Here is a 15,555-nt window from a genome sequence, read left to right on the forward strand (position 1 = left end):
TTTGGCAATACTTAATATTGACACCTAGCAAAATACACAGCGTCCTCAGATTAGCGTGCTCCTCATATATGGTTTAAAACTAGAACACGCAAAAACACTTGTAAAGACAACAACCCTTTCGAATACGCGTTTGAAAGACGGCTAGATACAAAAAAAAGTGCTAAACTGGCTCTCGGTTTCACACAAACTGTGCCTGAAATGACGCGCATAAAGTGCTGGTGGATCCAGATGATCGTACTTAAATAATACTTCAAAACTGTTTTCAATTCCCCCATTCCATCAAAATGATGGTTCGCTGGCTCCTTGCTCACACCTTTCCCGCCTTCCCTCCGCCGTCTCTCCGGTCGCCCGCACGAGGGCGCTGTGGCGCCGGCTAGCCGTGGCCGCCGAGCAGCGGACGGGGACGGGGGCGGGGACGGAGGCCGCCGACGTCGACGCCGGCGTGGGCGCGCGCGGTGCACGCTGGTAGCTGTCACTAGGCCCTGGGCTGGCGGCCTTCGTGCGGCTGCCGCGGTTGCCAAGAGAGCGGCGCCAGCGGGGAGCAGCAGAGCCCGCGGCAGGTAACAGCGTCCCCGCCCCCGGCGCGGTCGCGCGGCGAGACGCGGCACGGTTCGGGCGAGCGTCTCCGGGCTTGGCCTGCGGTGGTGGCGTCGGGGTGTCACCGCCCGGCCCCCACCTGAGCCCGCCTCTGGGTGGAGGGAAACGGGCCCTGACCTGCCCGGGGCGAGCGGTGGGACCCGGGGCCTGTCCGCCCGTGGCCTTCGGCGGGCAGAGCCGGCACGGGGCTGAGGGGTGGTGTCACCTGGGCGCGGGTGCCCGGCGCCTTTGTTGGAGGCTTCCCGGCACCCCGTTGCCTCGCCAGCCCGGTGGGTCCCTTTTAGGATCGAGGCGACACCGAGGCCCGCCGATGTGCCGGTGCAGAGGGTTGGGAAGCAGAGCCAAGTTCACCAAGAGGAAGCCGAGCTAGCACACGGAAGTTGTTAACAGTCCTCACCTTTGATTTCCAAGGCTTTGAAAGTTGCCCCATCGCTGTACTTAACCTCACCCTCATCCTGTTGAGGAGGGAATAGCACGCAACTGTACTTTCTCCTCCCCAAGCAAATTGTGTCTTGTTAATTCTTATATTATCTCGGAGTTCTGTGGAGTTGAAGAAAACTCAGATTTAGAGATTGTAGTCAACAAACACATTTTTTTTTCTTCTCTTTTTTTTTTTTTTTTTTTTTTGATCGGAAAAATACAGGAGTCAACCTCATTTAGTAGCTCGCAACTATAGGGTCAAAACTTTTCATTCTGGAGATGATAGCCCCATATGTAGGTGTTAAGGTCTTGCCACTTTGAGGTTAGTTGTATTCGTATTAGCATGGCGTCGCTATGTGCTAGGCTATGTGCTAAGTAAGTCACAGGATTATCAATCCCTTGGTTCGTTGAGCTGACAGAAATTATAGCCCAGGTAGTCTGAATTCCTTGTTGTAATGGTTACTTCTAATTAAACTTTGTCATTCCTCAGAACTGCTAAAAGCAACCCCCTTTTGGGGACCCAATTTTTAATAAAGAATTTTTAAAACTGAAGGAAACATAGACCAAAAATGTGACACCATGACCCAAAGGTTAAATTTAATTGCTTTCCCATCTGTTGTGAAGAGCCCTACTTTGTAATTCCAATAGTAGAAACAACTGTAGCCTGGGGCTTGAGGGCTAAGGTTCAAAGCTCTGTTTTTGCTGCTAACTGGGTATGATCTCTCTACCCCTCAGTTACTGTCTGTATTCTGGTGTCTAGTTTTGTTGTTTTGTTTTAGTGGTACTGCGATTCCTTGTGCATGCTTAGTTAGATTCTACCACAAGCCTGTGCTCCCACTGTAAACTTTTTTTCTTGGGGTGCTGGGAAGGAATGAAACCTTGGGCCTGGCACATGAACAGCCTCAGGGATTTGAAGAGCTCATGATTTTCAAAATTGCTATTTCCCATCAAGACTGTACTAAAGCAATAGTTTACTTCCCTTAAACAGTGTTCCATGTCAAATCATGTGGCAACACACTAGATTTAACCAACCTTAACTTTTGTTTGTTTGGAGATCAAACCTGAGGTATTTCCAATACAAGGCAAACACTCTACCACCAAGCCACACCTCCTTCCCCCAAGTTTAACTTTGGTTTGCTTGTGAAGGCAGCTCCTCAAAGACTTCATGCTATGCTTGCATGCATATAATTTCCAAAGGAAGGTTTAAATAACATTTCCCAAATTTAACTAACCAGAGAGCCCAGTTTGTTTCTTTCCTTTCCTTTCCTTTCCTTTCCTTTTTGTTTTTTGTTTGTTTGTTTGTTTTTGTTTTTTGTTTTCCTCGAGACAGGGCTTCTCTGTATAGCTCTGGCTGTCCTGGAACTCACTTTGTAGACCAGGCTGACCTCAAACTCTGAAATCCACCTGCCTCTGCCTCCCGAGTGCTGGGACTAAAAACATGCGCCACCACGCCCAGCTGAGAGCCCAGTTTCTAATGCAAGTATATGGTAGAATGCTTACCAAGCATGCCTGAGGCCCTGGGTTTCATTGCAGTACTGTTAAAGTCTCCTAGAATAAAATAACACATGATACCAATTTCAGAATTACTGTACTAGAGGTATGTCTGCTTCCAAGCGGAAAAAGCCACGAATTGGCCCCTTGTTGCTGTCTAAGGTCTCTGGGGCATGAAGATGTATGTAGTGAGACCTCATTGGTATAACAAAAGACGTTTAAGGATCCTCAGTATAAAAAAAGTTACTATTAAGGATGCATGTATCACTATTGGTCCTAGTTCTTTCTTTCATTTATAACAAAAGTATCTTTTTTTCCAGCCGCTTGATGCTTTTCTTCATGTTTTGGTTTGATTTTTGTGGTTATTACTGAATGTTTGTAGAAAGGCCCTTTAAAGTTCCAACAAATAAAGCCGTGTTGAGAGTGGTCTTCCTTTCACTATACTGATTTCTCCTTCTAGTTAGGTATCTCAAAAGAATGAAATATGAAAGTGATATAAAATGTATTCAGTGCTTAATGATTTTAAAATCTGGGATAACTGAAAATTACTATAGGTCAAAAAAGTCTGATACTATTATTTCTGACTGTTTGGAAACAATATCTAAATGTTGAAAATTAAATCCCTTGGCTAAATTCTGATAAGTATTATGCTGGGCTTTTTGTCACCTTCAGAAAATAACTGAGGGAGAAAATACTTTTGGTTTGCAGTTGCTGTCCCTGTCTTTTGCTCTCTTGCTTCTCAGCCTCTGGTCAGGTAAAATGGCATGGCAGAAGCTATTTACCTCATGGTGGCCAAGAGAGAGGGGAATTTGGCAAGATTCAGCCCATCCCTGCCATACCCTTCCTCAAGTCCAACCTACTTTCTCTTAGCTTCACTCCTTGAAGTTCCCAAACGCACACCCACTCGTCCTCACTCCCTGCAAATGGCAGCAGTAGCTTGGGACCAAGCCTTTTGGAAGTTATCACTAATATTCTTCAATCTTGAAGATATTCTGTCTCCTTTATTACTTTGAATAAGTGCTACTAATGAACACCTTAGTTTGAGGGAGTTGGGATTAGAATATTTAATTGTATTTGTTTTTTCAAAACAGGACTTCTCTGTATAGTCCTGGCTGTCCTGAAACTCATTCCATAATCCAGGATGACCTTGAACTCAGAGATCTGACTGCCTATTCCTCTAGAGCACTGTGTGCACCACCATACCATGCTTAAAATATTTAATTCTAATAGATAAGCTTTAAATACGGTAAATTTGACCTCTGAAATAAAACTGTTTAGTAGATATGTAAAGCTAATATTTTGTTTAGTAGCTAAAAGTTTTTATTGGCAGTTTATTGTAGGAAAATACTGTTTTGATTCACATGTTTCTAAACTGTGATTTCTCTCTTTCCTTGGTGTTATTACCTCTTTTATAAGCCAAATAAGCCTTGTACATCAGAGACTTTACATTTACAGATCAAAGATACTATCAAATTTCTTAAGGAAAAATTCTATGCAGTAATATTAGTAATGATACTATAAATTTAACAATTCTACAACCCATGTAGCCAACATGCTACCAGTCAGAGATCTATTGTTCTGTTTCCCTTGTTTAGAGTTCTCTTCTTTTATGCTTGTCTGAATTCTGTCTTTCAAGCCCTACCTGTATAACACCTCATTCATGAATGACTTCATTTTCAGTTATTTCCTCTTCTGCTTGCCTGTACTTAAAAAAAAAATCTTTCATCCTTCATGATGGCTAAATAGATGAATACATGAACATCACAAATGTCTTGATCAAATAGATGATTTAATGCAGCATTAAAAATATGTTTCCCTTTGGCCATATATACAAATAGTTTCCTATATAATGTCTTGATCAAATAGATGATTTAATGCAGCATTAAAAATATGTTTCCCTTTGGCCATATATACAAATAGTTTCCTATATAATACATTTATGTATTATAATTATATTTTTGCAAAAAGATTTGAAATACACTTTAGTTAACAGTTGATAGTTCTTGTTATAAACAGAAGGCAGACATAGGTAAAAAATAAAGTAGTCCTGCTGAAAGCTTCTAGCTAGAAATGCATGTTCCCTGTATAAGCCTTCAGACTGAACGTTCTTTGTTTAAAAGGAGGAATTGCCAGAATTTCAGTGTCATTCTTGATGCCATCCTGGCACCAAAATAAGACTTTGTTCTTGGTAGTTGGAAGGATTGGAAGAGAATGAGCAGAGAGATACCTTCCTCAACCTAACTCACTCTTACCCTCCCAGGCCATGAAGTCATCTGTCTGGCGGTTGGCGGACCGAAGTTGGGTTCCATAAGTATTTAGTGAACCAAAAACTTGGAACTTCTTTTGAAGTCTTATTTGTGAGGAACTTGGGGGATGACTTTATTGAAAATTCAAAATGTTAAAGCATGCTTTTAAAATACAATTCAAAAACTGGGCCATGGTGGTGAACACCTTTAATCCTCCCAGTACTTGGGAGGCAGAGGCAGGCAGATCTGTGAGTTGGAGGCCAGCCTGGTCTACAAAATGTGTTCCAAGACAGCCAGGGCTATTACATAGAGAAACTGTCTGGAAACAAAACAAAACCCCAAAATGAGCAAACACTGATAAACAACTGTATTTTCAGAACCGTCTTAGTGCTACAGGATCACGTTTATAATAAAGAGCTTGAACTGCATTTTTAATATGATAAGTCATCTTTAAACTAAACCTTCCAGAAGGAAGAAAACCTAAATCCTAGAAGCAAGGTCCTTCTGTTAAGCAAGTGATCTAGAGGGATAAAATACACACTTTTTAAAAATAACTTTCATACACGCTTTCAGAAGGCACTTCCTGAGGGGAGGCGTCTAAGAGAGTGAATAAGGTGATGGGCTCAGCTCACAGCTCGCTCCCCCTCGACTCCCCTCTTAACCACTCCAGTTTATGTGGCCAGTTTCTCATATTTCATTTTCCTCTGTTTAGTGAGAAATGCTTCCGTCATTTTTACCCCTTTTCCTCTAGTATAATAAGTTTGCTCCTGTCTTTTGGAAGGACATTCATTCATAGGAACTGGCAAGAAAATAGATCCTCTGTTGTTTCACATGGACATTTTTGTGTCTCAGGTGGCTGTGAAAATTTATAAACATGTATCTAGATTTTGAGCCAGAAGTTGTTTTGTGTTCAGGGGCAAAGAGCTTACCGCTTACCATTTACTTAGATTAGGGTTCCTAATTTCAAAACAAACAAAAACCAAAACCCCTCATGGTGATGTACTCCCAGTGATTTGCTGCTCTCTCAGCTGGATATTGGATTGCTGTTAGTTTGAGGTTGGGGGTGCAGCCTCACACTGGATTTAGAAATGAGCTGTTTAATCTGTGTCCTTAGAAAGACTGGACCCCTGAGAAGTGCTTTCTTCATTGTTTGTCTCCCAGAACAATGATACATAAAACAGCAGTATAGGAGCCACAGATAAGCTGTCAATGAATGACAGTTGACAATCACAGCGACTATAAATGGACAGCAGTCTTAGTGCTTTGAATCAAGAAGATACATAGCCTACATTTTCATTGTTTTCAGTTGTGTTCTGTAATGTTGGAAAAGAAAGATATCAGCTGTTTAAAACCTTTTCAATATGCTACTTTTATAAAATTTCCAGATAAATTTTCTAGAATAGTTTGTGTGCCACAGATCCCATCCCAGATGACCAATTGTACTTTTTCAAAAGACAGAACTGGCACAGTGGCCTTTCTCTACATTCTAACAAGTAGCTTACCATGTGGGGCTTTTTATAGGGTTTTTTTTTTTCTGTATTAAGAACATAACAAAGCATAACACTTGCTTTAAAGTTACTCTATCGTTTTGGCATTCATGTCTCAGTAACTTCCTTATTGTGGACAATGGCATCATCAATTGGAAACTCAACTTTGAACCTGAATAGGGTTCTAGCATCATAATTAGTGTATGGCATCAGAGTCCTCAAAGTGCCTTCTCCAGGCCTACCTGATTCTATAACTTGATGCAGTTAGTTTAATGTGATCTGATAACCACTATACTATGTGTTTTAGAATTCAGAATCTATACCCCTCCTTTCATTTCACTGATCATGCACTTATTTTTATGACTTGTTGAGTACTAGAGCCTAGAAGTGACTGACATTCTAGGGATTCATATTAGATCTGTCGATCTCTGTTTTAGGGTATTACTAGGAAACAAAACATTTTACAGTCATCTGCTTGTGTTGTGCTGTTATCATGCCTACAGAGTGCAGCAAAGCCAGGAACAACGAAAATGTATCTTTTTTGGAAAACAAAGTATGTTTAGAACTTTCCCTAGTGAGTAGGGAAAAGTACTAACCATCTTTTGTAGTAGACTGGCAAGGCTTGCAGTTGTGGGACTGGGTTACATTCAGCAGAACATATACCTTAAAAAAAAAAAAGAAAAATATTGTGAATAAATTCTTCTAGTTATGTATTGCTGCATGTCAGATTGAACTGGTTACCTTTCTTACTGCTATGACCAATACCTGATGAGAGGGAAGTTAAGGGAGGAAGGGTTCACGTTGGCTTATGGGAAGGAAGACCTCAAGGGAGGCAGCTGGTCACATTGTGTCCACAGGTAGGAAGTAGAGGTGAATACTGGTGTTGGGCTGCTTTCCTCAACCTTTGCTTTTTAGTCAAGTATAGGACCTCACTCCAGGACGTGATGTCACTGGCATGGTGGTTCGTCCCCTCCCCTCAGCAGAACCGTTGTAAATTCTCACACAGGTGAGGCTTGACGTGTGTCTTTTATGTGATTCCAAATCCCACAAGCTCACAGTGAAATTTAACCATTATCTAAGTCATCTCAAGTCATACTGACTTAAAATACTATCTGTCACAATTCAATGTTTTTTGTTTTGTTTTCATTTGTTTGTTTGATTCATTGATTTTATTTTTCCCAAAAATGATAGAGGACCTTGGCTATGAAGTACTGCCCCCACCTCCAGCCCTTGTGGTGTTGCAGTTGCCAGTTAGTCAGAGCTACAAACATCTGAAGGTTTAATTTAGGTTAGTGGTTCCACTTATAAGGTAGTTTGCTCACAGGACTAACAAGGCTTAGTTTGTTCATTTGTTTTTTTAAAGATTTATTTATTTGTTTATTTATTTATTTATTGGGTTCACTGTTGCTTTCTTCAGACACCAGAAGAGGGCACCTGATTCCATTACAAATGGTTGTGAGCCACCATGTGGTTGCTAGGAATTGAACTCAGGACCTCTGGAAGAGAAGTCAGAGCTCTTAACCTCTGAGCCACCTCTCCAGCCCCTGTTTGTTTTTATTTTCTCGATGTTGGGGAAAGCTACTCCCTAAGTGCTTCTCACCTTCCGGCTGCTGCTTCCTACCCCTCTTTATACAGTCCCTCGTGGGTGGGGACCCTCAGCCAGAGCAGATTATTTTTATTGCTATTTCATTACTGTAACTTTGCTACTGTATGAATTAATAGAAATATTTGTGTTTTCCAATGGTCTTAGGCGGCCATTAGTCATTGAACACCCCCAAAGGGTCTCAGCTCACAGGTTGAGAATGACTGTTCTACAGTGTTGCCTGATTAATCCTTTGACAAAGACAGTAACTCCAGAATGAGTGATCAAAGAAACATCAAGGTAGGGGCTGCCATATTTTCCAGCCCTGGGCAGAGGTGTAACTAAGTTCACAAGTAGCATTTAAGATACAAATCTTACTCATTTTAATTTTTGTTTCTCTACTTCACACATATCCCCTTCCCCATCTGCCGTTCTCTTAGGAAAGCATACAGTCATCAAGCCAGAGCCTTCCATGTGCTAGGCATTGTGCTGAACCTTCAGCCTCTAATTGATGTTCATCAGGGACATTATTTGGTCATTCTTTATTCAATTCTTTTAAAACATTGTAATAAATAGGAAACACTTCATGTAATTTTAAAAGTGTATAGTGAAAACTCTTTGCATCCTTCCCATAATTCCAATTTCTATCTGTCCAAAGAAGATAATCAACTTTATTTTTCTGTTATTTTTGAGAGGTATCATATTCATACAAATTAATATATTCATGCCTTTCCTATGTAAGTTATAATTTATAAGTACTCCTGCATCTTGTTTTTTTTTGGGGGGGGGTTGTTTGTTTATTTGTTTTTTAGTTTACATATCTTGGAAGCATTTTCTAAATCAGTACATAGAGTCTATTTATTCTTTTTACCAGCTGAGCATGGTAACACTGTGGTCCAGTGTTTGATGTTTACTCACTATGAACTGTGTGAGGCCTTTGCTAGGAGTGGACATGAAAGCGAAACTTATAGATGAGGCCCCTCTGTCATTGGGATTGTGACCCTAGGAGTCACAAGGCATTGCAGGAAAGCACGGTAAGCTCTAAGATAGGAGAATAATATATAATCGAAGCTGAGGATAGGAGAATGGGACGGTCAGGAAGGCTGCTGGTTCTATATAAGATCTGAGACCTGAAGGATAAGTACGTGCTAACCAGATACAGTTACGATTTAATGTTTGAGACAAGAAATACAGAGCTGGCTTTAAAAATGATTAAAGGACAACAGTACTCAAAACAGTGTGGTAGTAGCACAAAGACATAGGGACCATGGAATAAAATGGAATATCATAATATAAATCTCAGAATATAAATGTATAGTCAAATACTGTTTCATGAAAATGCCAGGGCCATCCAGCATGTGAAGGGCAAGCTCCTCAACAAGTTGATTTAGAGAAACTACATCGACACCTTACAGAAAAATTAAACTTGAACTTCATATACTCCAAAATTAATTAAAGACCTAAATGTAAGACATCAAACAATAAAAACTCATCCTAGAAAGAAAGCAGAGAAAAGCCATGAGTCTCGGATAACACGTCAGTACAACACAGGCAGTACACAGGCAGTACAACAGTGAGAAGGCAGCCCACGGAACAGGAGAGAGTACAAATCCAGCATACAGAAAGAGCTAAATTCAGCTACACACACCCTAATTAAAAGATGGCACAAGCCTGTGAAAAGATATCTCTCCAAAGTTCTCAGTGTCCAATAAACATAAAAAGAAGCTCAGTGTTACAATGCAGGGGAAAGCTGCAGAAATTCTCCTCTCACCCCTTAGGGCAGCTGATTCCAAAACAAAACACTACACAGAAAGTAGTGTTAGTACAGCTATAGAAAAATTAGAACCTTGTGTGCAGTGGACAAAATGGTACAGCCAAATGGAAAATGGAATGACAGTTCCCCAAAGCATTAAACACTGTGGGGAGATAAAGCACTTGCCACACAAGCTTAAGAACTGCAGTTTGGTTCTCCAGAACCCACTAAATGCTTGGTGGGCCTGGTGGGCTGCCTGCAGTTCTGCTTGGTAGGTAGAGAAGGATTCCTTCAGAACTGTCTAGCTAGCCAGATTAGTGTATATAGGTGAGCTTGGGGTTCAGTTGAAGCCTACCAGTCTCTGACCTTCATATATGCACATATGATTATATGCACCTGCACACACATGCACACCACACACATAGCAAATCCATAGGTAGAAACTGAAGGTAGAGTCATAGAGAAATGCTTGCATGCCAGTGTTTGTGGTAGTACCATTTAGGAGAGGTGGAAACAGCCTAAATGTGCATTTACAGATAACTGATAAAATAGACAATATGGGCCATGTAATAGAATATTCCTCAGCCTTAAAAAGGAAGGTTTGACACATGCTACAGTGTGCATAAGTGTCAAGGACGTTATGCTAAATGAGATAGACCTAGTATAGTGAAAAGACCAGCGTTCTGTGGTTTTGCTTATGGGAAGTAGCTGTAGTAGTCAAATTTATATAAACAGAAACCGAATGGTGGGTGCCAAGAACAGGGCAGGGAGAGGAAATGAAGATTGTTAGTGGATATAGGGAGTTTTAGGCTTGCAAGATGAAAGTCAAAGAAGACGCTACAACTTCGTGTACTTATTACTAATGAAATAGACACTCAGTTAATGATATAGTAAATTTTAGTTTGCTTTACAGCTTTAGAAGATGACAGGCCTTTAGAGAACAAAGCAAATGTGCATTCAAAATGCTATAGTATAATTTAAACCATGTTTCTACTATTGAAAAAGATAAAGAATGAGCCAAGTCAAGATCTGACTTGTAAGGTACCATTCAGAGGCACAGCGTGAGTGTCATCTAATAGTAAAGCTTCAGGTGACAAAAGAAGCAGAGGCACAGTTGGAAAGGGTAACAGAGTGAAGGGAGGAAGTCTTAACCGGTGAGTAGTAGCTGAGATTTTCCTTGCAGGGAGAGAAGTACAGATGATAAGATTAAATATGTGGGTCCCATTATTAAAAAGGACTTGTAATTGAGACTGTGAACTTGTGTTTTACGTTTCTGGAATTAAATGTCTAATTTATATGGAGGGCATTTCTTACACACTAAGAAAACTACAGTGCTTCAAGTGGGTGATCAGATTACCTTCCTGGACTTCCTGAGGGAGTCGTGTGCTCTGCTTTTTACTTACAAACGTAACTGGCTCTTGGAATATAATGAAAACACAGGAATCTGCTATAATTTAAATGTAAGACAGGTAGGGTCCATGGGTAGAAGTTCACTCTGAAAGATAGGCACATTTGTGCACATTGCTAAAACTGTTCCAAATGCAGATCTTCCTGGTCGCCAAAATACCTGTGTGTATTTTATCCAATCATTTACATGCATAGACATGATCATATTTGGTCCATGTAGATAATTTACATTTTTATGAATATACTATTTTAATATTCTCAGGCTGTCTTTCCTTGTCATCTAAAAATGTTGTCATTTCTTCATATATAAATAGTATATATACAAAGAAAGAAAACTTTTCAATACTAGCAAATAGTAATAGTCTGAAAAATAGGATTTTTTCTTTTTCTATTAAAATTGTTTTATACAATATATTTTGATCATATCCTTTTCCCTTTCCCAACACTTCCCAGAGTCTATCCATCACCTTAGCCACCCAACTTCATGGTCATTGTGCTTTCTAGCACTCCTCCTCACTCAAGTGCTAGCTTGCCCTCTATTTGTCTCTGTCTCTCTCAATAACCAAACAAAAACAAAAACACAAAAAGGGGTGGGGCAGGGTGGTGTTGTTAGCCATGGGGCCTGCCCCGAAGTGTGGTGGGCATAACCAGTGACAATACTGAGTGGCCAACACATAAGAGCACACCCTGAGTGGAGTCCAGGAAGCCAGAAACAAAGCATGGCCTTATTAGAGTAAGATGACCGGCTAGAAGAGTGGCTCTTGACTTGCTGACAGCTATGTGGATCTGGAAGGACTGTACCATAAGATGTTTTTGAGCTGTCTAAATTGTAAATAGAGAATAAGGAAATGAAATATTGAATGTGGAAAGACCTTTCATAAACTTTTGCCGTGAGAGAGGAGAACAGAGAAACTGGATGCCAGCCAGAGGGCCTGTGGAAGGAAGTCCAGGGAAGGTGATGAGTTTTGACTTCACACGCAGGGCTGCATAGAAATTTTTTCTTTGTAGGAAAAGTTTGTATTGAAGGAGAATGGAATACTAAGGACTGAGCATAGAAAAGGGAGTGAAACCTAGACCACAGCAGAGGCAGACCTTTAGTTGAAAGGTCTTTAGTTCCTAGCAGGGAAAGCAGGGAATGTGGCTATCGGGCAAGCTTGGTGTGGGTTTGCTAGACCAGGGGAACTGAAAGCATTCCCCATGCTGCTGCTTCCTCTCTTTTCTATTAATTACATCTTACTTTGATTGTGTTTATTTTTTATTTTTGATAATGTTGTTTTGCTTCCCTGAAAAACTTCTAGATTCAAGCTGTCCTCTGCCTCGGCCTCCTGAGTGACACTTCATACCTCTGGTACCCCCAGACTTAGCTGTAGTTGAGGTCCATAGAGGACTGATGGTATAGCATAGTGATAGGATGCATGTTAGCATGAGAGAGACTAGGTTCAATTCCCAGGACACTCTACCCCATCCCCACCACACCCCACCCCACCCTCCACCAAAAAGGGGGAACAGGGAAGAAAAGAAAAAAACTACATATGCATTTTTTTCTTTCCTGAATGTTTCCATTAGGTCATCGTTCGTATCCATTGATATGAAACTCAAAAGACAGTGACTAATAAAGTCATAGGCAAGCACATTTTAAAGAGCTTCATTTTTTGTGTTCACAAAACCATTCATGATAAGACTGAGTTTTATACTTTGTCACTAACAATTCAGGACGACAACCAAGACTAATTAGAATGCATTTACCAGTAATTAGCATGTTTCTTAGTACTATGTTGATTTAATAGGGAGTGATGGGAGCAATAAAGGGAATGCTTTTAGCATTTCTGTCATAAACATTCTGATAGCTTAAATATATTACTTGGTTTTGATGAGCTTTGAACTAGGTTTTATCTCTTTTTATAGATGAGGAAACCCAGACTTGAGAAAACTAAGTGCTTAGTTCAAACCATTCATCTGGTAAGGACTTTAATCTTGTGCTGAGAATCTCTTGGCTAATATATGTTCTGAAGCTCTATTTTTGTTGCATTTTATGCTCTGGATTTCTATAAAATGTCCTTTTATTAATTTTTTTTGGGGGGGGGGAGTTATTTGTACTTTGTTTGACAGGGTGTTGCTCACTGTAGACTTGTCTGACCTAGAACTCACTATGTAGACCAGGATGGCCTTGAACTCACAGAGATCCACTTTCTGGAATTAAAGGAATTTCTACCAAGCCTGACTCTTGTATTAAATATTTGGTGCAGTGGGTTTGGTTGTTTTGTTTTGTTCTGTGTGGCAAACTCTTTCTTGGGAAGAGGCAGTCATAGGTTTTCTTGATACCATATGGGAGGTATTATGTTTGTGTATGGTTTAATCCATGTAGGGACATACTGTGTTAGACTATGATGAGATAAATACAAGGATGGAAGTAAATACTTACAAATCTTTATGGCAATTTCACTGTGTTACAACAACTAACTACATAATTATATCTCTAGGTGATAAATTGGGAGAAAACCTAGCCCTTAGTCACAATTCACTTGAGAAATATTGGCTCAAGTAACCTTAAAATATGGAGAAAAATACCTAAGAACTGAAATTTGGACTACATGTTAGGATAAAAAGTAGCATACCTGTCTGTGTTCTAATGCATGATTAATTTTGTGGTTAGCTCACTGTGGAAGCTGGACCTAGTGGCAAATTCATATCTGTAATTCCAATGTACAGGAGAGTTGCTGAATGAGAAAGCATCCTGGCCTGCACATTTTCAGGTCCCAAGGTTATTTTCTGGCCTCCTCATGCATACACATGTATGAGCATCAGCACATGGGTGTATTCCTCCAACCTCCACTAAATAAAACTACATCTGCATTTCCTTTAAGATTTATTTTTGTATTTATAAGTAAGTGTATGCACATGCCTGTGGACACCAGTGCAGGCAGACTGTGGCAGTTCTCCTAGGCTACAGCAGATGTGAGCAGCCTGATGGATGTGTTGGCCCAGAGCTTAGGTCCTCTTCAAGGGCAGCAAGTGCTCTTAACTGCTGAGCCATCTTCCCAGCATTCCATTCTTTCCAACCTTTAGTCCATGAAAGTTTCTATCCGTTTATAGATGTTTTCTTAACTATTCAGAGTCATGGCTTTGCTTTAGTATGCCACATTTCTTTTTATCAAAAGCACATTGTTTTGTATATGGAGATGATTGAATTTTTGAAAATGTTAGAATAAATTAAATATGTTTTAAAAGTTTATATCATATAGTTCATGATAGACATATCTTCACTCATTAAAAGCAATCTTATGAGAACTCTGAAAGCAAATTCATATGAAAACCAAATATTTTATTGACATTTTATAAACAAAACTATAAATATTTACATGTATTTCATTATGAAAAGATAGGTTCCATAAACACACCCAATAAATAAGTTAAATAGATCAAAAAATAAAAAATAAAAGGTTGTCACATATTGGGACTGAAAATGTTTCCTAATGGCTTTTATTTTGGTTTGACTTTTGTTTCAGACAAGGTATTATTCTTTAGCACTGTCTTCTTCTTGTTGTTTTTGTTGTTGTTGAGACAGAGTTCCTCAATGGCCTAGAACTTGCCAAGTATTCAAGGATTCATCTGTCTCCACGTTCTCAGTGCTGGAACTACAAACACATAACACTGCACCAAGCTTTTTAAAATTTAAAATGATGTATTGGTGTGAGTGATATCTGAGTGTGTAGAGGTGTGTGGAGATCAGGACAACAGTAAAATGTCTGCCTCAGTTGCTTCTCTGCTTATTTTGTGAAATATGCTCTCTCATTGAACCTGGAGTTGAAGTTTCAGCTAGAATGGCTGGCCAAGGAACCCATAGCATGAGCCTGTGACCACTCTTATACAGCACTGGGGCCATAGGCACACTCCACCATGACCAGTTTTTACTGAGGCTCCAAACTCAGGTTGTTAATTTTATATTAAGCACTCCATTCCTGAGCTGTTCATTGTCTGGCTTTTTATTATTATTATTATTATTATTATTATTATTATTATTATTTTCTAGACAGGGTTTCTCTGTATAGCTCTGGCTGTCCTGGAACTCACTTTGTAGACCAGGCTGGCCTCAAACTCAGAAATCCACCTGCCTCTGCCTCCCGAGTGCTGAGATTAAAGGCGTGTGCCACCACACCCAGCTAATTTATTTTTTACTTATTCACTTTACATCACCCTCACTGACACCCTTCCAGTCACCCCGTCCCACAATCCTTGTCCCCATTCCCCCTTCCCACTTCCCCCTGGGTATCTCCCCACCCTGGCACATCAAGTCTCTGTGAGGTTGCATTGCCTGGCTTTTTAACATGGGTCTGGGAATCTCTGGTCTTCATTCTTGCAAGACAATCATTATATCACCTGAGCTGTCTCCCCAGCAACCTGATTCAAACTTAGAGTTGAATACAACTACATTAGTTACAAGTGCCACAAATTTAGCTGGTCATTAATGATTAGCTTTTTTTTTATAACATATAAAGGTTTGAACAACATATCTATTGAGGTTTAAAAATTGTATTATCCCTCTGCTTATTGATAAATGACTCCTATTTTCAT

At 40.1% G+C, this 15,555-nt stretch overlaps 1 protein-coding gene across 14 annotated transcripts in view; it reads left to right on the plus strand.

The window, feature by feature from the left end:
* Positions 1-404: 404 nt before the first annotated feature.
* Positions 405-15,555, plus strand: part of Dop1a (DOP1 leucine zipper like protein A) — an 88,666-nt gene continuing 73,515 nt past the window's right edge. For 12 of the 14 annotated variants that reach the window (XR_003947934.1, XR_870760.3, XR_379426.4 and 9 more), the window contains exon 1: positions 405-560. The gene's annotated coding sequence lies outside the window, so the exon portion shown is untranslated. Of the gene's footprint in view, positions 561-12,888; positions 12,943-15,555 lie in introns of all 14 variants that reach the window. The other 2 variants (NM_177208.3, XM_006511235.4) reach the window with 2 other exon arrangements.

Source organism: Mus musculus, chromosome 9 (genome assembly GCF_000001635.26).
Source record: "Mus musculus strain C57BL/6J chromosome 9, GRCm38.p6 C57BL/6J".
Taxonomy (NCBI): Eukaryota; Metazoa; Chordata; class Mammalia; order Rodentia; family Muridae; genus Mus; species Mus musculus.